Below are 24,762 nucleotides of genomic sequence, written 5' to 3'. Positions count from 1 at the left end.
TATTTCTATCTTTGGTGTATGTCCTAGTTATGAATCACCATGTATATTTTCATTGAATGCTAACTAACGATGTTTCCTCAAAAATAATGAGAAAAACGGTCTCAAGGAAATCGTCAACACTTGGAGAAATGGAAATTCCACGAATTTATTAAAGGCTTCAAAAAGTAACATCCCAACTGGTTAAAGCGTATTATTATTTGTTTAGGCCACAGCTGCTTCACTTTATGATCTATTCAGTTTTCAGAGTGAACGCACAAATCAATGGAATATTATTTATGAAAATTCCCAAAGACCCCTGGCTCGTGTTTTACATAAACATATCCTGAAAGTTTTTCCCAAGTGCCTTCGTTTTGGTATGTTAATTGCAGCAAAATGAAGAATTTCTGCTCTCGATCATTGTGTTAAAATTTTCGATGAACACAACTTATTTTTTCAAGCTCGTTTTCGAGACTCGTGGGCATCACTACTTTCTCATTTTCCACCATAAATTTTCATTCATGCTCTGAATATTATATTATTAAAAAATATGCATTAAAAAAACGATTTTATTTGGAAACTTTAGATGCTGTATGGAGGATGAGTGAGTCAATTACGAGGATGTATTGATATCTAGTTAGCCTAGACCAGTTCCATGCATAAAAAAAATATTGCGTTACCATAGCAACGAACAATAACTCACTAGAAGAGTCAGTGTGAAGTTTGAGGTCAAAAAAGTAAACCAGAGTTACGCAATAAATTAAAAGAAAGAAGAAGTTAAGAGGTAAGCAGATTTAGGAAGATATGCTTAATACCCTTGGTGATCAATGTTCTTCGTATGCGACCGTGGAAAATTGGACTGCAAGCTTCAAAAGAGGTCAATTTTCCATTGAAGATGATGACCGATCGGGAAGGCCAGTTTCTGTGTCAGTCCCCGAAAATATCGATGCAGTTCATGACATGATTTTATCAGATCGTCGAATTGAGCTTAAACGGATATCTGAAGCACTGAATATTTAATACAAACGCTTTCATCATATAGTTCACGTCAATGGACATGAGAAAAATTGCTGCAAAATGGTTCCCCAAATGTTTTAATGTTGACCAAAAGCGTGCAAGGGTAGAAGCATCGCGTTCGATCTGTGCTCGATTTGAAAACGATGTAGACTTCATAAACCGAATTGTTACTATGGATGAGACTTGAGTACATTTCTACGATCCAGAAACAAAGCAACAATCGATGGAAGCGTGATACTCTGGATCTCCAAGACCTAAGAAGTTTCGTGTCCAAAAATCTACTGGAAAAGTTCTTGCTTCAGTTTTTTGGGATTGCCATAGAGTAATCATGATTCATTTTTTGGATAAGGGTAGAACAATAACCGGAGATTATTACTCGACATTACTGACCACTCTACGGGAAAAAATTGAAGAGAAAAGACGCGTAAAGCTATCCAAAGTTGTTTTGTTTTTGCAGGACAACGCCGCTGCACACAAATCTCATGTTGCCTTGCAAAAAATTCGTGATTTAGGGTTTGAATTACTGGAACACCCCCTTTATTCACCAGATTTGGCTCCATCCGACTATCATTTCTTTCCTCAACTGAAAAAAAGTTTAAAAGGTCGTAAATTTTCTTCCAACGAGGAGGTAATAAAAGCTGTGGAGGTCTAGTTTGCAGAGCAAGAAGAAACATTCTATCTGAAAGGTCTAGAGACGTTGCAGGTTCGCTGTAATAAATTTATTCAATTAAAAGGAGAATATGTTGAGTAATAAAATATTTTAACATTGAAATTTTGTTTGGTTCTATAGTAGGCTAAGAATTTTTCAATATATCCTCGTAGTTTAAGGTGTCTATTTGAAAAATATCTCATCAAAATTTCATTACTTCATCTTTGTCCCACTTTGAATAAATTGAATAAATCCATAGTCGTCTTTAAAGCTCCATGGTAACTTTTCGTCTTATTCGGAAGTTCTGAAACTATATCCAAATTCATTGGCATTAATCCTGTATATTTTTTAATTTTACTCGGAGCTTCCAATATCTCTAGTAGGGGCGTTTCAGTTTCAGTCTATTCCATTCATTCTGTCACACAGAAAAATACACAGCAGAAAAGTTCAGGTTGAACTACACCATCCAGCATCCCTGTCCGGAGCACATAATCCGCCCGTCGTATTGCCATGACAACCGAGAATCCCTCTGCAACAAACACGGTTTCCGTACCCTCCGTGTGGAGTTCAGCCTTTCAGCACTTCGTTACCTTTATTCGTTTAGAATCTCGGGAAAGGCAACGCCGAATCATGGACTAGACTTTTCCAACTTCGTATATTTCCCGCTTTCCGTTCTGTTTGCAAACACGACCCGAATACGGAATAGGTCGTCGTTTGTTACGGAAAAGGTGTGGGGGCTCGCCGGGGATCCTCTGTCGCCTTATACACTCCTTATCCAGTCAAATTAGGACGGGGGATGATGATTTCGCAGATATATTCACACCTACCTAGAAAGGCACCGAATCCATTTAGTAGGTATAGGTAGAAGGCATCGTACCAATATGGTTGCTGGCGTGTATTGAGCAGGAAAAAGAGGGAGTGTCAGTGACAAAATCTTTTAGAAAATCCCCTCTATTTCTATTTGCTATCTTTTTATGATTCGTTATTTGTTTTTTGAAAAAAGAATGTTCAATCCAAAATTGATTCCTTTCAGAATATAGGTGCTAACGGCACCCTTCTGAATCGAAGGTATCATTTTTTCTATAGAGTATGGAATCCACGGATGAAGGAAAATAGAGTTTTCCGTAAAAGTTTCAAGAAAATATCTATTGAATAGGGAGAGCGGGAGTCTTGACTCATGCTATGGTCGGGAGACATAATCAGTGGTCCAGGTTTCCCCGCACTGAGCTTAGATAATAGTTTGCTTCAGAAAAGAAAATTGAATAATCGAAATAAATAAAAAAAAATATACAAAGGTTCAAAAAAGTAAAAATCATCTCGGAAATAAGTGAGAGTGACTCTGAGAAAGAAAATATGTATTTCATACGCTGATACATCTGATGATGAAAACCTTGACGTAGACGATCGTTGGTCATTGGAAATTGATTTCTTCCAATGTTTTTCCTGATAAACAAAGTTATGGTAAAGTATCTCTCGCCCCCTGTTCATCTCCCCCATGGGTTGGGGAGACATGAGCCAATTTTCGGTTCCTAAAAAAAGAATTGCTGTATTGAAAACGTTCATCTCACCCTCATTCTACTATTATCTATCGTTACCTATTTAGGCATGATATCTTCACGCAAAAAAATTACTTGCTACCATTCAGATACACCTCAAGTGGCTTCAGAGTCAAAAGGGGTTCAATGTTATCGTTCATTTGGCGTTATGTTGATTCCGTGTTCCTATTATTTGATTTCTGAATGACTTTCCTTTTTGATTTCCATTTAACTTCACTTGTTTCTATTTTTTTACAGTTGTGTTTTTTTTTCAATACTTTTAAGTTAGAGTTTATAGGTTATAAATGTACCTCAACTCTGTAACCTGGTTTAATAATAATAATAATAATAATAATAATTACAGAGAAAAATAAGGACGATGCTGACTAAACACAATAAACATCACCCCAAAAGCTCAATAGAACGGACCGAGCTGCCTCGACATCTTAGGGGTAGAGGAATTGTTGATTTTTCCAACCGCATGTCCCAGGAAATTGAAGGACTTCGAAAATATTTTCTGAGCAAGGCTACTTCATCAGAACTTCATCAAGTAGTTTGTGTTGCTGATAATTCTACATCGTTAAAGCTACAGCAGGACCACTTGGAAACCGTCGAACACTCTGCAGAAAGTAAAATGCAGAAAGTGCTTGTCAAACCTTTGCATGGAAGGCACCAGAACGAGGTCAACCATGATTACGTCGACATATCTGCGTCGAACTACTGGTTGACTTCCGGAAGGCTGTTTTCAGAGACAGACGGCTTCATGCTCGCCATCCAGGATCAGGTGATTCCAACAAGGAACTACATGAAATATATCGCCAAGGATGCCTCAGTGGCGGATGATAGCTGTCGTTATGGCTGTGCGACACATGAAACTGTCCAGCACATCACCGGGGGATGTCAGAAGTTCGCGGGCACGGAGTACAAAAATAGACATGATGCCGTTGCCAAGATTCTTCACCAAGAATTGGCACTGAAACACCAACTTCTAAGTTCGAAAAAGGTTACTTATTACAATTACCATCCAGATGCTGTGTTGGAAAATGAAAATCACAAGCTCTACTGGGATCGCACGGTTCTCACAGACCGGAAAATAACCCACAATAGACCAGACCTCATATTGCTTAATAAGGATGAGGACACAGCACTATTCATCGACGTGGCAATTCCAAATAATAACAACCTTCTAGATAGGCACACTGAAAAAATTTCAAAATACAGAGATCTCGGGGAACAAACCAGAAGACAGTGGAAGATGAAAGATATCAAGAATATCCCTATTGTCATTTCATCTACAGGCCTGATACCGAAGAAACTACTGGAGAACTTGAGGAAACTTCAGTTGGACGAAAATATCTATAGAGTCATGCGGAAGGCGGTACTGCTCGGAACGGCGAGAACTGTACGCAAGTACATGGGGATTGATCATAGACAAAGGAAGGAAAGACAAACAACTCTCATTGGTCGTTTAAAATGCTGATCGTGGCGCCCCGTTCGGCAGTAGACGGAACTAATTGTGTGAAATAGCGCTATAGTAGAAAAAGATGGAATATGTTTTCGCCATAACATAACCTAAATTCCAAATTTCCTTTTGTTTTCAGTTGTATTTTCAGATGAATCTAAAGTCATAAGTCAAGTTTTCGCCAATGTTTTCTAGTATTTTCAAATAATTTGTTGTGATTTTAATGCATACATGGGCTTATATCCTGCAGTGAATACATTTATTTTATCAACAAGTTTCATCAGATAAAAAGACAAACATGTTTCTTTGAGTTGGGGCACGGATTATATTGTAATATTTTGATTTGAATATGAATTTTGTGCAGCAATCTTGGAGTTTAGAAGTAGATAGGAGCTACTATATCTTCATTCCATCAGATCCTTTAGGTTTACGTGTAAGGGTAAGTATTAATTCTTAGTTCTTAGCACCTATTTTCATAATCGACCAGTATGGCATCATTAAAATTTCAGTTTTCACTCTGCATCCCAAATTGTTCGAACAAAAATTACACGGGGTCAAAAACGAACAAGCACTTTTTTTGATCTCCAAGTACAAAACATAGATGGGATAATGCAATTGAGTCAGTTATTCATTCCAATTGATTTTTTAATAAAAATAGTATGATTTAGGAGGACCATTTCAGTCTAAAAAATTAGACTAAAACAAGGCTTCTGCCTTTAGCTCTACCGGATTTTTAAATTTTTACACTGCATTCAAATCGATGGAGGTTTGAAATCATCTGGTGCTCGGTGGAGATTGAATTTTCCAAATCTAGACAATAATAGTTAGCCGAGTACTAATTCAACATGATCAAATTCACCAAATGCTTTTCCTCTTTTTTCCTCTTTGTGATGAAAAGGACAGAAATTTTGAATAAAATTTATATGGAGTGTAGGAACCAGTTGTCACACGGAGAAAAATTTTTTTTTTTTGATATCAATAAGAGCAGCTGTCTGAATTGAAAATAATCCATTGAATAGTCCAAACATACATTGAAATTAGCTACATTAGCTTTGTATGAACGATTTTTCACTCTGTTTCAGGTTATGTGAATCAGATGGCTTATGCTGGAGTTCTGCCAATGAATCGAAGAATCCAATTCATTATGTACAGTCTTCAAATTGGACGTTCTTTTGTTCAATAATTTGGTAATATATACAGAAGAATATCTTATTTGACATAACTGAATTGTTTCATTTCCTCTTGTTGGAAAAATCAATATGTATTATAATGTGTAATAAAAAGTATATCATTATTTGTTGAGTATCATATCTGAAATCAAAGTTAACAAGAAGAAAACATCACTGAAGATTGATAATGAACTGTAATCAACATATCAGTTTATTATCAATTTTCAACTAAGGTTTTAATTCAAATTATTCCGAATTATGATTTGAGGCGCCAAAATGGGAATTCAAAAAGAGCAATACGCCCCCTGGTGTCAATTTTAGTAACAAGTTAGTTAAGATCTACTGCCGATGGCGGCGCTTCAATCAGGCTTAATTTATTTTACCACTGAGTCGGCACTCTTTTCCTTCTTTCTCTATGGGATTGATGAGGAACACCGTCTGCTCCGACAGGAAGTGCGGGCGGAGCAGGAATCCAACCGGCGGCAGGGGGCCGAGGAGCGACCCGGACCCGACCACCACCACGAGCCCGAAAACCTGGAAAGGGCTCCAACAGAGCTTAATCCTTTTGATATCTGAGATATCTGGGATAAGTGAATTTTCCTCTGTAGAGGAGTGTGAAAACCGCAAGGCTAAAGTCGTATAATAACTCTCCCGGACTCCCCATACTTTAAAAATGATTAAATATTTCGTCCTGTACAGAAAAAAAGATAATCTGATGATAATTTCGTCAAGACCCCCCCAATACTGCTGCCTTTCCATACTGCAAACCCAAATCCCAACGACGTCGAAGCGTCTTTGATGGCACGCAATCTAGTGCTCGAATCCGTAATCCTCGAGATCTGACAAACCTCAATAATTCCATAATTATATTCGATGTTTCTACCTAGAAGGGATCAGCGTGGATGGGGATTGCTCGAATTCGATAATTATGGGCCTAGATTCATATTTCAGGATGGAACGGGATCGGAGGCAACAACTCGACGTTACATAATCCGGAAGCGCGGCCCTTTGTGTGCCGGAGCCGTGATTGCTGACTCCGGGCGTCTCAGACGCTTGTTTCCGTTTCGACAAGGAGCTGATTGTAAACTCAAAGCCCGGATCTCCCGCCGGGACGGGGGGTGTAGGCGGCGCGGGGGGGAGAGTCGATGGGGAACAGACGACGGGAGTCAAAACGTAGTCTGTATTTTCATCCCGATGGTTTTCGCGATAAATCGGCGAAACGCTGAGGTTCATACGTTGGGAATTTATACGGTTTCAGGAGGAAATCGGCTGAAGCGAATACACAGGGAGTTTTCAAAGGTGAGGCTATTTTTTGACAGAAGGTAGAACTCATCAAAATAAGTCGTTTAACCAAAAATTCTCTATATTAAATATCCAAGATGGCTGAAATACAACCAGTAGAAGTTCGACAAAATTTCTTGTACGGGACTGTGGAAGATGATTCCGGCATCGCAAAAACGAAACAAAACAAACATATGGCTGGAAAATGAATGGTTCAGTACCAAGTTCATCGGATTAGATGCATCAGGTCACTTTTGAGAGAATCATAATTGTTGTATCGTACAATTTAGAGTAAAAAAAAAAATGGTGAATCGAGGCAGTTTCTTGAAAGTGCTTATGTTAGTTATGTTGAGAAAGTGCTATGATGTTTCCCCATTTCATCCCATTTTTTGACGATTGTTGGAATGTTCGAACAAGCAAATTGTGATGCCTATTGTGATAAAAATTCGTGAATAATTTAGACGAAGTATTATTCTATTTTTTACACTTTTGTCTCTTCTATCAGTTTGTAATGAAATGATCCATTTAATAAAATCATGTAAATCACTAAAAAATAATGAGAACAATTCGGCAATCCTAAGTTTCCATTTACGTAAATATCGAACGAGCCAATATCCTAAACGAAACCACATGGTCGAATCGGGAGCTAAGTTTTTTCCCACTGCTTTGCGATAATTCAGCTACAAATGGTCTAGGGTCGTATTAGGATCTATTTCAGTAATCATTTTCAATTCTTTTTCAACTTTGTCATTTTGAAAGTTCTGCATACCTAGGTGATTTTTGGTAAAACGCTTCATTTCGACCAGTTATACCTTTTGTTGACAAAAAAACCTCACCTTCAAATACACCCTGTATAAAAACGCTGAAATGAATGATTAATACCTACGCTTGCTAAGCACTGAACTACTCATTCGATATCATCACTTCAACCTCCACCGATTTAGTAGTCCTACAGAGAAAAATGAAAGCAATGCTGAGGATACATCAAAAACATCACTCTAGAAGCTCAGTAAAACGAACAAAGCTACCACGACATCTTGGGGGTCGAGGAATCAAGGCTGCTTCATCAAGAATGCATCAAACAGTTTGTCATGCCGATGTTTCTACTCCATTAAAGCTGCAATAGAATCACATAGAAATCAAGTCGAACACTTTGAAGAAAGTAAAATGCAGAAACTGATTGGCAAACCTTTACATGGGAAACACCAGAACGAGGTGAACCATGATTATGTCGACATATCTGCGTCGAACTACTGGTTGACATCCGGAAAATTGTTTCCCGAGACAGAGGAATTCATTATTGCCATCCAAGATCAAATGATTCCAACAAGAAACTATAGTAGTGGACGATAGCTGTCGTTATGGCTCTGGGACACATGAAACCATCCAGCACATCACCGGGGGTTGCCAGAAGTTCGCGGGCACGGAGTACAAGAGTAGAGATGATTTTACACCAAGAATTGGCTATAAAATACCAACTGCTAAGATCACAAAAGTTTCCCTACGATTACCGTCCAGATTCTGTATGGGAAAATGATCATCACAAGCTCTACTGGTATCGCACGGTTCTCACAGACCAAAAAAATTACGCACAATAGACCTCATATTACTGAATAAAGATGAGAATAGAGCACTTGTTCATCGACGTGCCGATCCCTAATAACAACAACCAATGTATCTCAAAAGGTAAGACGTTTGGGACATATGTTCATATGAAGTTTTTTTCTTAAAATGGGCCCAAAAATCGCCCCCATAAATATTGACATTCATATAGGAAACACCCTGTATAGGTAATGTTTCATCGTAATCTAGACGACTTATATTGCAGCTCAATATTTCTACAATCAGAAAGATTGTGAATGAAGAGGATGACAAAGAATTTTTTCCTATTGGGAGAATCAAAAATGTGGTGACATTTGAGGACTTTATATTTCAGGGGTGTAAGGGGGAAGGATGCGTTTTATAGCCTCTCCCCTCAAATGCCAACCTCACCTACTCGCGGTGCACCCTGTTCTTACGAACGAGGCTCTGGCGACCGAACTTGAGCGGTATAACTCTGTTTCCCACAATTACGTAGCCTAAACATTGGCTTGAGCAGGAAATGGCTCTCTGCGTTGCTCAAGTTACGTCTCAGACCTTGTCGTCTCAGGATACCTGTGCCACAAGATAATCTAGTCGTAGCCGCAACCAAAGTTGCACTGACAGCGTTACCAGTGCAGCTTTTGAACACCTTCTAACGCAGCTCCTACAAAAAGATGGATCAATCGAACAGGACAAAATTCTTATCCGGAGGTAAAATACCCTCCCATTCGGATCTCCGGGGGAGGGTGCCTGAGCGAGTGAATCATCGAACAAACACCAATGAAAAGCACATAGCTTTTGCAGCATGGAACGTCAGAACCTTGCTAGACAACCCCAAGGCCGACCGACCAGAGAGGCGTACTGCCCTAATCGATAAGGAACTGCAACGAACATCCATTGCAATAGTTGCTTTAAGCGAAACACGCTTTTCGGACGAAGGTAGCTTGGTAGAACAAGCGTATACTTTTTTCTGGAAAGGCTTGCCGGAAGGCGGAATCAGACAACATGGCGTAGGCTTTGCCATTAGAAACGACCTGGCCGCCAAACTTACCGAAAATCCAGTTGGTATCTCAGAACGTTTAATGACCCTACGTTTTCCTGCAGCGAATAACACGTTTGTGAACATCATTGCAGTATACGCACCCACTTTGAACTCCTCTGACAACTTGAAGGACACTTTTTACGAAACACTCGTTGCTACATTAAGAAAAATCCCAAAACGGGAACGAATTATTCTCCTTGGAGACTTCAACGCCAGAGTGGGCAGAGGTCAAGACTCAGAACTATGGCCGGGAATAATAGGGAAACACGGCACAGACAGCATTAATTCGAATGGAGAACGTCTGCTGGCTCTTTGTGCAGAACACAATCTGTGCATAACGAACACCTATTTTATTACGAGACCCAATTCAAGGGGGACCTGGCGACACCCGCGCTCAGGGCATTGGCATACCCTCGACTATGTGATCGTGAGAAGGAAAGATCTGAAAGAGGTGTTGGTCACTAAACCCAGAGCAGATCTGGAGTGCTGGACTGATCATAGACTGGTAATCTCGAGAATGAAAATCTCAATGCGCCCAAAATACCAACGCAAGCCAAAGTATCTTAGAGAGCGCCTTCAAATCTCCAAACTACAAAACCCTTCTACAAAGGAAAGATTCACAGCTGCCGTCAAAGATAGCCTAACACCACCGGATTATAACGACGACATTGAGACTCATTGGCTCCGTTTCAAGTCATCCCTTACAAATACAGCGAAAGAAATACTGGGCACAGAACGCTCCCGAAAATCCCCAGACTGGTTTGCCGACAGCGAAACTCATATCGCACCCCTTTTGGACGCAAAACACAAAGCGATGAAAACCGCAATTAACAAGCCTGGCGATGTTGCAGCCCAAATAAGTTTCATAAACCTAAAACGCGAGGTCCGTCAAGAAATAAGAAAAATCAAGGACAGCTGGTGGAAAGAAAAAGCTAGGGAAATACAAGCTTACGCCGATAACCATGACTACAGGCGTTTTTTCGAAGCTATTAAAACTGTTTACGGTCCAAGCAGAAAAGCTAGCTTTCCTATAAGAGATGCTCAAGGAGCTTTTCTAACTGATGATAGAAAAATTCTCGAAAGATGGAAGGAGCACTACTCACAGGTCTTGAATCAAAATAACGACTCGGATTTATCCATTTTAGACCTGCTCCCCGCGTATAGTCCGATGACATCGCTTGATGACGAAATCTCAATGTCGGAAATCATAAGTGCGATCAAAAATATGAAAAATGATAAGTCACCTGGTCTAGACGGCATTCCGGCGGAGATATTCAAAGCCTTAGATGAAGACATTCTCAATAGTCTCCTAACACTATTCCGCAAGATCTGGAAACAGGAAGATGTGCCACAAGACTTCAGAGACGCTTTAGTTATCAACCTCTATAAGAACAAAGGCGATACGTCGAATTGCAACAATTACAGAGGCATATCGTTGCTTAGCGTGGCCGGTAAAATTCTCTCGAAGATTATGGCTAATCGTCTGGTTCCACTCTTAGAGAAGCTTTTACCTGAATGCCAGTGCGGCTTTCGACCAAATCGAGGTACGGTGGACCTAATTTTTACACTGCGACAGCTACAAGAAAAGGCCCGTGAACAACAAACAAGGATTTATACAGCCTTCATCGATTTAAGCAAGGCATTCGACTCGGTGAATCGGAGAGCGCTATGGAAAATCATGGCACGTCTAGGAGTACCCGAAAAATTCCTAGCAGTGTGTAAAAGCCTTCATACCAACAACACCGCTAGAATACAGCATAATGGCTCTACAACCGACCATTTCTCAACCAACTCTGGAATAAAACAAGGCTGCGTATTAGCGCCTTTACTGTTCAATATTTTCGCGATAGCTGTATCGATAATTGCTGACATGAGCATGCCCGTAAGAGGTGTTGGGATAAGATTCAGATTTGATGGAGGCCTGTTTAACCTGAAGCGCCTCAGAGCAAAAACCCGTACCAAGTTTATCACGGAACTTCAATATGCAGACGACTGTTCACTCATCGCTAGCAGCTCAGAGGATCTACAGATAATGATGGACACCTATAAACATATATACGAAGCTTTAGGCCTTAGACTCAATATTGATAAGACCAAAATCCTGGTGAGTCCGCCAGAAAGCCTTCAAACAGATATCAGCCTGGACAATGAAACTCTAGAACAGGTCGAGCAGTTCAAATACTTGGGAAGCTTCATAAATACTAGGGCTAACCTTGACACGGAAATACACAACCGTATCAATTCGGCATCACGGGCATTCTGGAAGCTGAAGGACAGAGTGTTTCAAAATCACGACCTCAATCTGAAGACCAAGACAGCTGTTTACAGAGCAGTGGTCCTCCCAACGCTTCTTTACGGAAGCGAAAGCTGGACTCCCTACAGGCGACATATTAAACAGCTTGAACAGACGCAGCAACGTCATCTAAGACAGATAATGCACATCAGATGGTTCCACAAAGTTTCGAATGCAGAAGTCTTGCAGCGCGCGAGTTGTACAACAGTTGAGACTCAAGTAACGAGGGCCCGACTCAGATGGAGCGGCCACATTCTGAGGATGCAAGACACAAGACTCCCCAAGGTAGCTCTATACGGCGAACTCACTGAGGGAGCCCGGAAACCAGGAGGCCAGTATAAGCGGTTTAAGGATACACTACATCAATCCCTAAAATCAGTTAATGCCAACCATAACTGGGAACAACTAGCGTTAGACAGGTCACAGTGGAGGTCTTTGGTAAACAGATATAATGGAGAATCGAGAAGGATACAGCGGCGGCCAGATCTGGTTGGTGACTATCCATGCCCTGAGTGTGGAAGGATCTGCAGGTCACGGTTGGGTCTCTTTAGTCACAGGAGGGCACACAGTCGCAACTAGCACTAAGAAATTACTTATAATAATAATAATATAATAAGTCTGTTCGAATTTTTTTTTTTCTTCTTCTTCTTTTTGTAGATTCATTCCCGGTAACGGGATACAGCAATGAATGAAAAAAAAAATTATATTTCAGTAATTTTAGGGTGAACGAACGCAAAAAATTAGTACAGTCTTGAGGATTTTCGATGATTGTCATCGTTAAAATCTTTGGGAGATATCCATTCCCCACCACTTCAGAGGTGCATTTTATCTTTGGGTTGATTTTTTTGAATTCCGCAACTGATGTAACGACTTCAACCTTCAGCAAAAGAAGATAACCAATCTTAACTCTTCTCAAGCAACTGTATATTATGTGTCAATATTTCAATTCTCTTCCATAGCTAAAATAAATATATTTGGAAACTGATCTCTTGTATTTTCCATGCAAATAACTAGATTTGGTACGCCTTCAATCAGTTTCTATAAACGTCAATTATGTTCATCACATAGGTATTCGTCATATTTTCGACTCCATATTTTCCGAAGTAATTTGACGTAGAAAGGACAACACAGTGCTGATGTTTTGATAATCATCATGACCATTTTCATACTATACTGTATGGAATATGTCAAATTTCCATGTCCACCCGAGTGCTTTTATAAGAGTGAATGGTGTATATGTATATTTCGAATATTCGAATTGATAGAAGAGGGAACTGAGTCGATCAATGGAAATAAGAAGCTACCCTAAATAAAAAGGATTACACCAAAATGGTCGGTGTAATTGTCGGGATGCTGCAACCTGTCAGAGGAACGTAGAGAAGAACAAATAAATACACAGGCTGACACAAAGGATGGATGCGATACCGACAGATGCGAAAAGGATTTGCCGCCGTCAAATGGGATTACAATTACACGGTATTACACATGTCGCACCCGCTATATAGAGACGTTTCGCCCTAGTTCTATTTGATTAACAAATAGAACCTGAATACGATCGAGGGAGTTATTTAAGGTTGGTTCCTGTGCTAAACAAGAGTAACAAGTCCAAACAAGAGAAAATTCGTTCTTGCTTTGCGATAAGTTCGATTATAACGAAACTATTTATTTAAGGTTGAACTAAAACAAAAGTGGCAGGAGCTACAGTGAAATAATTTTGTATTTTGGTTAGACAATGCAGCTATCGGCATTAGAAGAGGATGTAGTACGTAATTGCCACGAATTTTGTTTGACTATTACTTCTTCACTTTCCTTTCTCTCCTGTGAATCTGTTTGTATATGTTGTCTCTTGGCATTTTTCGCATCAATTAAAAGTTAAAAGTGATGTTTTAAGTAACATATATTTTTATCAGTAGGTATATTCTTTGTACACATCGCCATTTTGTTTACGCATACTTGGTCCAGCCCATTAATATTTTGTTAATTTGTGTTTTTTCATCATACAATTTTTCTCATCACAGATGCTCATAAACTGAATCCACACTTGTTTTCTGTTCTGTTTAGTGTTATTTGGTTCGTTTTCCAAAAATTCAATTATTCTATGACTATTGACCATTTCACGAAAAAGTAAAAGCTCAAAAACCTAATATTGGAGATAATCAAAATGTCAAATTATCCGTAATGTAACCATGATTATGTTGTTGATTGTTGAAACAACGAAGTTGTTAGACCAATCACAATTTAAAGGCAGTTGGTGTTTTGGCGATTTCTTTGGTTTGTCATTGGTCAGATAACGTGAAAATTATAAGATTAGTAGGAAAGTCTTAGAATTAGAATAGATATGCATCGATATTGATTTATTTCATATAAAACGCAATAAAACTCTGCCCAAACACCGCTTTGAGATTTTCATATTTTATGACCAATTTTTAAAAGAGGAATTCATGATTCATCAGATTAAAATTTGATCGTTTGTTCTTAAACTTCTTATATATTTTAGACTAATCACATATTTTTATTTATTTATTGCAGGATTTGTTTTGCTCGTAATAACAACTCAGAGATGGTCGAAAGTCGAAAGAAATTCAAATTGAACGAACGAATTACAAAAGAAAAAATGAATGAAAAAAGAGGAATGATGGAAAATTTTTGTGTATCCAGATATAGCTCGAAATTCCGTCTAAGGATGTTTCCTTCTTCGATTACACCTTTATTACATGTTTGAATTCATTATTCATTAAAAACTAAGTAGTAATTTTCCTTCAGCAAATTCCATGAAAAGGAAAGAACTACGAAAAAAAATATTTGTTTTATTTTTATAATTTTCTAGGGGGTTCAATTGCCGTTTTGCCCGGCGAATTTTGCAAGATCCAAAAACCTTTTGGCCTATTCTGCGGATTGAATGAAAATAAAGTATATTAGGTACAACATTTGCTGATTTGCTACGCCGATCAGTTGACTGTAAAAAAATAATTGCGTTGAGGTTTGAGATGTGGATGCACGATATCACTGTTTGTCGTGAATTAATAATTGGATGTAAATTGATATTAATTGGTGGTCAGGCTAGGGTTCAGAACTATAAGATCTTATCGGGCCAATTTTAGAATAACCTCCCTTTGTAAACCATCATAATAGTAACGATACGAAAGAAGGGTGAAGAGTTATCAGCAAACAACAATAGGGAGATTGGTACTGTTTTTGTACACGTGTGTTACAACTGCAAACAAATTTTCACATTGTCGTCTTCTCCGAAAAACCACTCGGATTTGATTCTCAATTCAAAGTTATCATGATTCATTTCCATTTTTCCGCAGACAATGCTTGATCGGGGAATCAACGCTTGAGTTACGGATGAAGGACAATTTGTTTTCAACAGGGGCGCAGCTACCGCGGTATCAGCGGTATCAGTGATACGGGGCCCCCAGGCTTTATGGGCCCCCGAATGTCTGTAAGCAAAAACTTCCTAAAAATATTATCCAAAACCTCTTACAGGTTTTACAGTAGCATTTTTGAGAATAACTGCTAAGACAACCATTCATTTCAAAATCCCGTTCATTACACCGAATTGATCATTCAGATAGATACGAATACTTAAAATCTGAAATTCAGAAAATTCGTGCCATCAAAGAACTTTTAGAATTAGTCCTAATAAAATTCAATAGCCTTGCATCCAGTTTTCTGGACGTTATTACTGCATGCCTTTTATTTTTGACCTTTCCGGTTACAACTGCAACCGCTGAAAGGAGTTTTTCAAAATTAAAACTCATAAAAAATTATCTGAGGACACTATGGGACAGGAACGGCTTTCAGACCTTGGAACATAAATACATGGAATGGACATTGACGTGCTATGAATGTATTTGCTGTGGTACAAACATTCGATGCTTCTCTGTCTAGCGCGACACTAAGGCAGTGGCGTGAAATAAATAAATTTGTATAGCTCCTACCTTTTCGTATGGAAAAAATTACGTGACAATGATGTCAGATTCGACTATCTCCATTGTGATTGACGACACTAAGCAACTATCTAACTCCAGTCTTTGGACAATAACAAATGTTTATTTTCCATTCCTTGGATCTATGTCATCAGCTATGGCTGATTTGATAGATAGATTTGCTGAAATAAAGGCTAGAAAAGTGTATCTTTAATTTTTTGTATTGTTTGTTTATTATTTATTTGTTTATCATTTTATGTTGTTTGTATATTATTTCGTTATTTTCTCATCAAGTATGAGTTAGAACTTTCAATTATAAGTAGGTACATATAATTATTTCGATACAAATCGAACATTTTTTGCTACTTTTATTTTTACTTCACCCTTCCTTAGGGCCCCTCAACACATTTTGATACAGGGCCCCTCTAAGGCAAGCTACGCCACTGGTTTTCAATCGATAATTTAGTCATGAGCATTCAGAATATCATCATAGCATCAAATTATGATCCACATACATCCATTCAACGATTCTCTATTGCAGCTTTTTCAATAAGTATATTCAGTAATGAAAAGGTTCAAGTAATTTCGTTATGGAAAGCGAGTGACAGTCAAATCGTTCATCGTACAGTCAAAGTTTTGTAGACCGGGGGTAGAACTACCTAATTTCTTAAACCTCATACATGTAGGTTTTTATAATTGTCTAGGTTTAATCATATTCTTCTAAGTGGTTTGAATTCTTTAAGGGGAAGTTATACATACGATTCGAGATCAAGACGATCGACATTGGTTGCTTTATGGATGCTACCCCAAATTCGAAAATGTGTCACATCTTTGAGCAATAGCCTGAATTACGTACCAAGTCAGTTGAAAAGTAGAAATTACCACGTGAGAGGTAATATTGAATAATTTTCAGTTATTCCTGAATTTTAGCGTAATTGTGGTATATATCAATATGAAAATGTTGGCAATATATAAAGAATTGAATCGCCGATGTCACCCCGTCGTTATTTTTATCGAAATATGTTGAAAAACCGTCGAAAAATGATTGTGAAAACAAGTTTTATTGACACTAAAGTTCAATTTTTTTTCTCGTAAAAAACAACTAAATTGAAAAAAAAAGAGACGGGGTGACATCAAGACGTCCTTTAACTTCAATTTAAAAAAAAATCAAGGCTTCACGTAAGAAATTGAAAGTGTAAATTAGGAACCAGTGAATGGAGATTCTTGAGATATTACTTCCCCTTAGACCCGTTTGCACCAAACATACTTAGTGTTAAGTGTCCCTTAAAATGAACTCTTAACTTAAATTACGTTGCACCAACTGTTAAGGGACATTTAAATGGCTAAAGCTAACCTTAAATTTAAATGCTCCTGTAATGACCACTTAAATATTTGAGGGCGGGATTCTAACCTGAAATAATTTGTTGAACTATCTGCAAAACCCATTTTTGATGGATTTTGAAAATTGAATGAATTCATTACTGAATAACAAGCCTTTTCTTTTGCCTTTATTGTAATGCCATCAGTCTTTTTATTTTCAATTTTGTGTCACAAATCACAAATCATACTACAGTTAGCAACAAACTCTTTTTTTTTGTTGAGGCTGTTACTCTTTGATAATATAAAAATAATTTACCTGACACTGACTGACAGGACAATAAAGTTAGGTTAATGAAATGATAACGATCATCGACAACCGGCCAACCAATGAAATGGCTTTACTGGACTAGGATGAAGTTGCACCAAAATAAAAAACTGAAATATCACTAGATAAAAAAACTTAAGGGCCCCTTACTTAAGATTCTGTTAAGCTACAGTCATGCAACTGGGAATAAAATTAAGCGTCCATTAACTTTAAACGACGCTTAGTTAAGTACTGCTTTCAAGGGGATTGGTGCAAACGGGCCTTAATCAATTAAATTCTATAGGAAATACTCCTTCTGACGAAAATGATGTATTTTTTATGAAATATCTTTGAAACGTCACATTTTGAAATAACCATTTCAACCGTTTCCCCAAAAAAATATTTTAAGCACTTAAAAATGAAATAAAAAATGGGTATTTAAAATTTAAAGCGTTTCATTTCGATTGCACAAGTTGGCAACATCGACTGAAATATGCCTTGATAATAAAGGACAACAAATGCATTACCTTGATGATATAGAGACAAAGATGGCTGTCTGTGAAGTCTGCGACGAACGAGGAAGGTCGTAAAATTTTATGGGATTTTTATGGCCGGTTGCAGTTGAAGCTCGCCAGTAAGTACGCGCCTGTAAATCAACAGCTGTTATTTTATAAACAAGCTGATCGGACATTGTTCTTTTCATTGTCTAGTAGGCGCTGTTGCCAAATCGTAAACTCGGAACCAAGCGATTTAAATGTTAAAACCCAATATTTGAAGAATGATTTCGAATAGTTTACGCGGTGCATTTGAAAAATTCATGAATGAAACTCATAATTATTCAGTTTAAACTTGCATATGTAGTGATAACCCAAATTGAGGAGAATTCCCAATTCGAACTAAATCGTTACTATAGTAACTAAAGCGTTTCTATAGTAACGTTTTAGTTCGAATTGTCAGCACCATGTCGCTGCAATCTACATTTGAATTTCCAATAGTATCAACATCAAAAATAGTTATTTTCCTATCAAGTGCGGAAAGTGATACTTGCCCGCACGAAACTGCCGTTGCCCGAACGATGCGAAGCAGAGTTCGGGTAAGCAGTTGAGTGCGGGCAAGACACTTTCCGCAAGAGTTAGGAACAATATTTTTTCTACAAGCGCTTGAAATATAGAAATGTATCCATTTCACGAAACAGATCTTATCTCATTTGATTAATTCATATATAATGACAGACGTAATTCTACATGTCATTACTATGGGTTTCTCATCGTTGACGTTCTATGCATAGAAACATGATAGAATTTAATTTATTCTATGCTATTTGCGTGCGGGAAAAACCCCTGCTAATCCATTCCCGCACGCAAATGCGTGCGGGAAAGAAATAGCAGGCGTTTTTCCCGCACGTTTTGGGAAAGTGACTCTTTGCAACTTGGAATGCGTGCGGGAAAAAGATTGAACGCGCACGCTTGTAGAAAAATGGGCTTTATGACACGTATAGAAACATGATCTCGAAAAGATATATAATTTGGAGCGACCTCTTTCGTTACGAAAATTAGGCATGGATATAAAATCGCAGGCGAAGCTAGTAACAAACACTTCATCAGAGTCCGCGGAAAACCCGATTTGTTCCCGTCAAAATCCCGGATATAACGAACGGAATAATCGTAATTCACTTGTACATCAGAACGCAACCAATCGAATTTCCTCCTGAAAATATGAAAAGTGCAAACATAGAAGTACGAATCGGACCGTCGTCGTCAGCATCCTCGGAGATCAATCCAGCTCCGGTCGGGCCTGTAAAGGTCCGCCTAAACGGATTATCTTCGACGATGCCGAATGCAGTCATTCGGACAATAGAGTTAGCAGCGCCTGCCTCTGCGGGGGAAGCTGCCCCAACCCTCTCTATCCCCGGATCGCCCCCGTTTCACACTTGGACGCACCGGGACCGGGATTCACCTCATCGGATCGCCCCCCACCTCATTAGGGCTAATTTCATTATTTGCCCCGATTCCGGGCATTTCAAATCCCGTTGTTTCTGATCGGGTGACGAATGAACGGCATAAACACACCGTTGGATACAGTTACGGGAATGTTGCGAACGTTTGTGGTGGTGCATTCTTTACGGGTAGGGTGGATTAAGGAACTGGGACTATCGGAGGGTTGCCTTTTTCGAGTACAACATATTTGTCTTCAACTTAAGGGAGCAATGTTACTCACTTATTACAATTCTTTGATCTTCCAATCAAAAATGAATTCACATCACAAGATGAAAATGCTTGGATTTGGCTTCAAGCACTAGGTCTTTGATTTCTTGGTGGTTTAATGGGGTTGCAGTAGATGAAGTGCTTCAACTTAAAAATATAATTTTGTCACAATTTAGATCCACTTATATTGCGAACACACCTTATTTAATTACACTCTAAAAGGTAAACCTGAACTACAAATTTTAAGCCCAACGAGATAGAGCAAAATGCTTGAGCCATTCATGTCGTCTTTTTTCCAGAAACTAATAATGCCATCAACTGCATTCCTCTATCTTCTTTTGTTTTTGAGTTATAGGCCAAAATTTAAATTTGGGCGATTTCAACTTTGGTCATTATCTCCGTTTCTATTTAAGCTAGGATGTTGAGATAAAAACATTATACGAACACTTTTTTGATAGAACTTCAGTGCGGGAAAGTAAGGTCACTATTTCTAGGGGTAGATAGAGTCGTGAAATTAAACTCACTATTTCATCGTAAGTTAATTTCTTCCTAGCTGCGAGGGGTGTAATGAACCCCAGTTTTCTGAGGAAAATCGGAGTTCATTTTAGTGCATTCTTTTCGTTTTACATTTCCGTCTTTGAAAATATTTTAATTCTCAAATATTCAGTACGTTCATTCCGATAGGCAGAGTAAATGTAAAAAACCGTTTATCTGTGTTTAACGTTGTTTTTCTTGCATGCCGTTGAAGATTTCGACGTTTTTCTGATGTTGATATGCGATAAACCGGAGCTGACGACGTTTTTCATTCTTGTCGCATTGTGGAATTTTCAGATTTTTACCGTGTGGGGGGATTTGCCTATAAAAGCAAATTTTCCCCCGCGAAGGTCACTTTACTTCAGTACTTCGACTTTGGCTCTCTTACTTCAGCCTTTCACTTGGTGACTTCTGCTTTTGATTCGGATACTTCAGTCGTTTCACTGCTCTTTTATTTCGGTTAGTTTTATGCTACGTATTTTCTGCGTTTCGCCGTTTAAGAATAATTTTGTGTTGCATCAGTGATATTTAGAATTGATTTTTAGTATCTTTTCTTTCCTTTGATTTTCGCGAGTGCCTGAAACAAAGGAGTTCTGGTTGGCGCATTTTATTGAACCTTTGATTTTTTACTGCACCCGGTATAAACTTTATAAAGTGCTCGTGACTGGATAGAATTTCCCGAATGTATGTTCGCTTATAGATTCGCTCATGTTTCATACCTACACATATATCCCTTGTACATATAATCCGTTTCCGAAGGTGTGAATAAACTTTTACATAATTTGATTTTGACTACTTCGTTATCGCTACCACCCTAGATAACAGCGAACTCTGTCTCCGACTAGCAGCTACTCTGGTAGGTTTGCTATTCTTCCTAGTGAAAAGAATAGCTGGCGCTCGAGATAAGTATTCTCCGAGGTGACCACGTTACAGCGTACTATGATTTTTTCCTACAGGTTTATTTACTGAGCTATAACATAAAGTTGTGTTTTTTCTTATGAAAACAGTAGTTTAAAATGACTTTTTTTTACCGTTTTAGAAATACATCATACATCGCCCTCAGTCTCTCTAAATCATTTTATACTACGGTTTCCATAAGAAAAAATACATCTTTATGTTAAAGCTCAGCAAATACATATACCTATTGAAAGAAATCATAGTACGCCACTGGATTGCTATCAAAAAAGTGTCTATACAATGTTTTCATTTCAACATCCTAGCTTAAATAGAAACGGAGATAATGACCAAAGTTGAAATTTTAATTTTGACCTATAACTCGAGAACAAAAGAAGATAGAGTACCTAATGCAGTTGATGGCATTATTTGTTTGTCGAAAAAAGACGACCGTAATGTGCCATTCTTATTCCTCCATCTCGTTGGATTGAGAAAGTTGTGTTTTTTAGAACACGTAAAAAAATTAAAAACTGTCAACTCGTCGTCGCCTTCCAAATGCTGTATCTTGAAAAGGAGGTCGATTTCGAAAACATTTATAGGAACTACCTCTTCGCATTTGTTTACAAACAAACACCCTTTATATTATGTATACTAATGTTCACAAGGGCGTGTTTGTATTTTCTTTTAAAATCGATCGAATTGAAAACTCAGTAACTAATTGTTCATCGATAGGATGACTTATACAGGGTGAGTCTTTGACTCGTACAAATATTTTAACAGTAGATTCTTGAGGTGAAAAAAAACACCTTTTACCTTTACCATTTTTTCCTCCGATTTGGCACTGATTAAAAGATATGGCCATTTTAAGTTTTCATGATGAACTACAAATTTAGTTTACTAACGAGTAAACTAGCGATTTACTTCAAAAAAATCCTGTCCTCCTCTGAAAACCACAAAATTCCATTCTAAATAACAACCACAGACTTTTGGTTACATCATTAATGTTCAACTGTTTTTCTTGTCGTCAAGATTCGAGCAAACACTGACTCATTCCTCCTTTCGATTTCACGTCCAAGAGAACTTTAATCATTCCTGAAGACCGTTTTTGTTATCGTATGAAAGGCAGGTCTTGAACATAAAGAAAACATACGTGCATAAAAAATACACTGAATACTCCCGTCCATATATGATATTGTATAATAAATATATTGTCCGAAGGATTTCCTTTATTTTGACAAAGATGAAATATCATTGAGAATTATGTTTCTAGAGTGATAAATGAATGGGTGCTGTCAGACCATGACAAGAAAGTTTTAACTTGCCTTGAGAATCTGGCTGGTGTGAGACTATTGCGATGGTATGATCACAACTTGTGTTATTATTCTAAGAATACTTCGCTGCTCCATGGACATTCTCGTCTCCAATGTATTAAACATAAATAATATAAATGGGTCTTAATGAAATATCTCAGGCGTACATTGTTCAATGAAGACTTTACGTTTTTCTTTCGGAATGGATATCAGTCAATACCGATGATGCATAAAATAGCATCAGTCAACATCGTGAGATTGTATGCATTCACTCTTTGTTTCGTGAAAGATGGATGTGTAGGGATTGTGAATTTTATCATCGACAACCTTTGTCATCTCAGTCATCCGATACTGTTCGATAATACTTACGATAGTTCAAACAATCTTTACTCTATGATTGATCCATTTTCCTGTGAGATTTTGTGGGAATTGAGTGTAATTTACTCGTTTCTTTTAGTTTTAATCTACCCTATCGTGGTGTGACGTTTGATTCACTAGTTTTGGTAAACCCTGTATAATTGAAAGAAGGTTCAAAGAGATTGAGTAAAAAGTAACGTACCTACAAAATTAACATTTTCGGTATTTACTTTTTTGTAAAGACCCGAACAGGTCAATTTTTATTTTAAATCATGCAACATTTCATGTATACTTGATATGAGCAGTTTGTCATGCATCCTCTACGAGGGGTGGATGCTAGTTGAGTTTCTATGAATGAAACTCTTTGTGGCAAAAATGGATCGACCTATTGCTTGGGATGATTTGGTCGTTGATCGGTGTTTTTCATCAACCTTCTTCTTCAAGTCGAATTTTAACTTTTTTTATTTATTTTGAGGTCAACCAGATACACCTTATGAGTGAGTGATGTTTTTGAAGTGTTATCGAAAACATGCCCTTCACGAAGGGTAGTAATTGAAGAAAAATAAAAGAACGAAGCTAAATGTACATTCATCAATATTTTAATTGTTATTGTAAATGTAATTGTGACTTTCATTTAATCAATTACCACACTACGAAAAAGGCACTACAAAACATGCTGTCATATAGAAGGTTTCGAGTTTTTGTTGATGGTGACAGTAGTAGGTAATTTCAAAACTTTGAATAACGGTCTTCCACAAGGATCAGTTTTCTGTTCGATTCAAATCTGTATAATATCCCTATTACTTCTTCTGAGAAATTTATATACGCTGATGATATTGCCCTCGCATTCCATCATTCTGATTTCAGAGGCACAGAGAATAATCTATCTACAGATTCAGAAATTTTGAGGAATTTGAGGAAATATGTATGTCAGCTTATTTCATCTCTTACAATCCACTACACTCACGGGGAGAAAAGTTTTTTTACTGGGGTTTTCCCCCAGCTATGCAAAATTGTATGTTACCCCATTACGCTAACCTCTGCTACAACTACATACAGGGTGTCCGCGCCATGGGGCAGCGGTCTATTGCTCTAATTATTTAATAGGATAGGACTTTTCATCGAGGAATCATCTCCCTTAGTCCTCCTCCTTGCGTCTCAATGTCGGAATTAAAAAACAATATCATATGCCAAAATGAGAACTAAAATATCGGGACTATGAAGGGTTCTGATCATAAATTGGCCCCAATTTCTCCTTCACATCCCTCAGTCGATTCATCGTCACTGACGTCGTTTCTCGCAACCCTCCGAGCATGGAGTTCCCCTCAAAGATAGACTTATTAAAAAGCACTGAAAGAGCGGCAAACGAAGCGTAATTCGCCGGACGGGATTATGGAAAAAGAGGAATGTAAAAACGCATTTCACAAAAGACCGGAGCCTTCCAACCAAGATAAACTTATCAGCAATTTAAATTCGGCCCAGTCATTTTCATATTTGATATACCTCCTTCTTTTGCTCCTGTTGTTTCCTCTACGGGGAGAAGGGAACTCTCGCCAATTTGGAATTTTACAAGCAATGGTTCGTATAAAAATAATTTTTTCGTCGACCTACACAAAAAATTTCATTTTAGGTACTAATTTCCAAAGAAAGTAGTCTATTTTTGAAGGCAAGTATTTTTCGTCCGCATACACTTTACGTCCGCAAACTCTTTTCGTCTGGCTTTTCGTCACTAAGATACCAATACTGAATAGGGGGACGATTGAATCAATTTGGTAAATACAGAAATTCCTCGGTTTACTGCCAGAACAAGATAAGTACATTTTTTACCACTGTTGTGAATGTTTTACATTACCAACGTCTGTTAATTTTTTTTTCTTATTTCGGGTATTAATTATTCACAGA

The 24,762-nt window shown here is 38.0% G+C and overlaps 1 long non-coding RNA gene across 1 annotated transcript; it reads left to right on the top strand.

Moving 5' to 3' along the window:
* The first annotated feature begins 4,611 nt into the window (after positions 1 to 4,611).
* LOC123322752 lies at positions 4,612 to 5,933 on the top strand. The gene is made up of 2 exons (XR_006539215.1): positions 4,612 to 5,078; positions 5,722 to 5,933. It is a non-coding gene; the product is annotated as an uncharacterized LOC123322752 (long non-coding RNA).
* The last annotated feature ends 18,829 nt before the right edge of the window (positions 5,934 to 24,762 follow it).

The sequence above is a fragment of the Coccinella septempunctata genome, chromosome 1 (genome assembly GCF_907165205.1).
Source record: "Coccinella septempunctata chromosome 1, icCocSept1.1, whole genome shotgun sequence".
Lineage (NCBI taxonomy): Eukaryota > Metazoa > Arthropoda > Insecta > Coleoptera > Coccinellidae > Coccinella > Coccinella septempunctata.
Note: the sequence above shows the minus strand (reverse complement) of the source record. Positions and strands in the feature narration are given on the sequence as shown.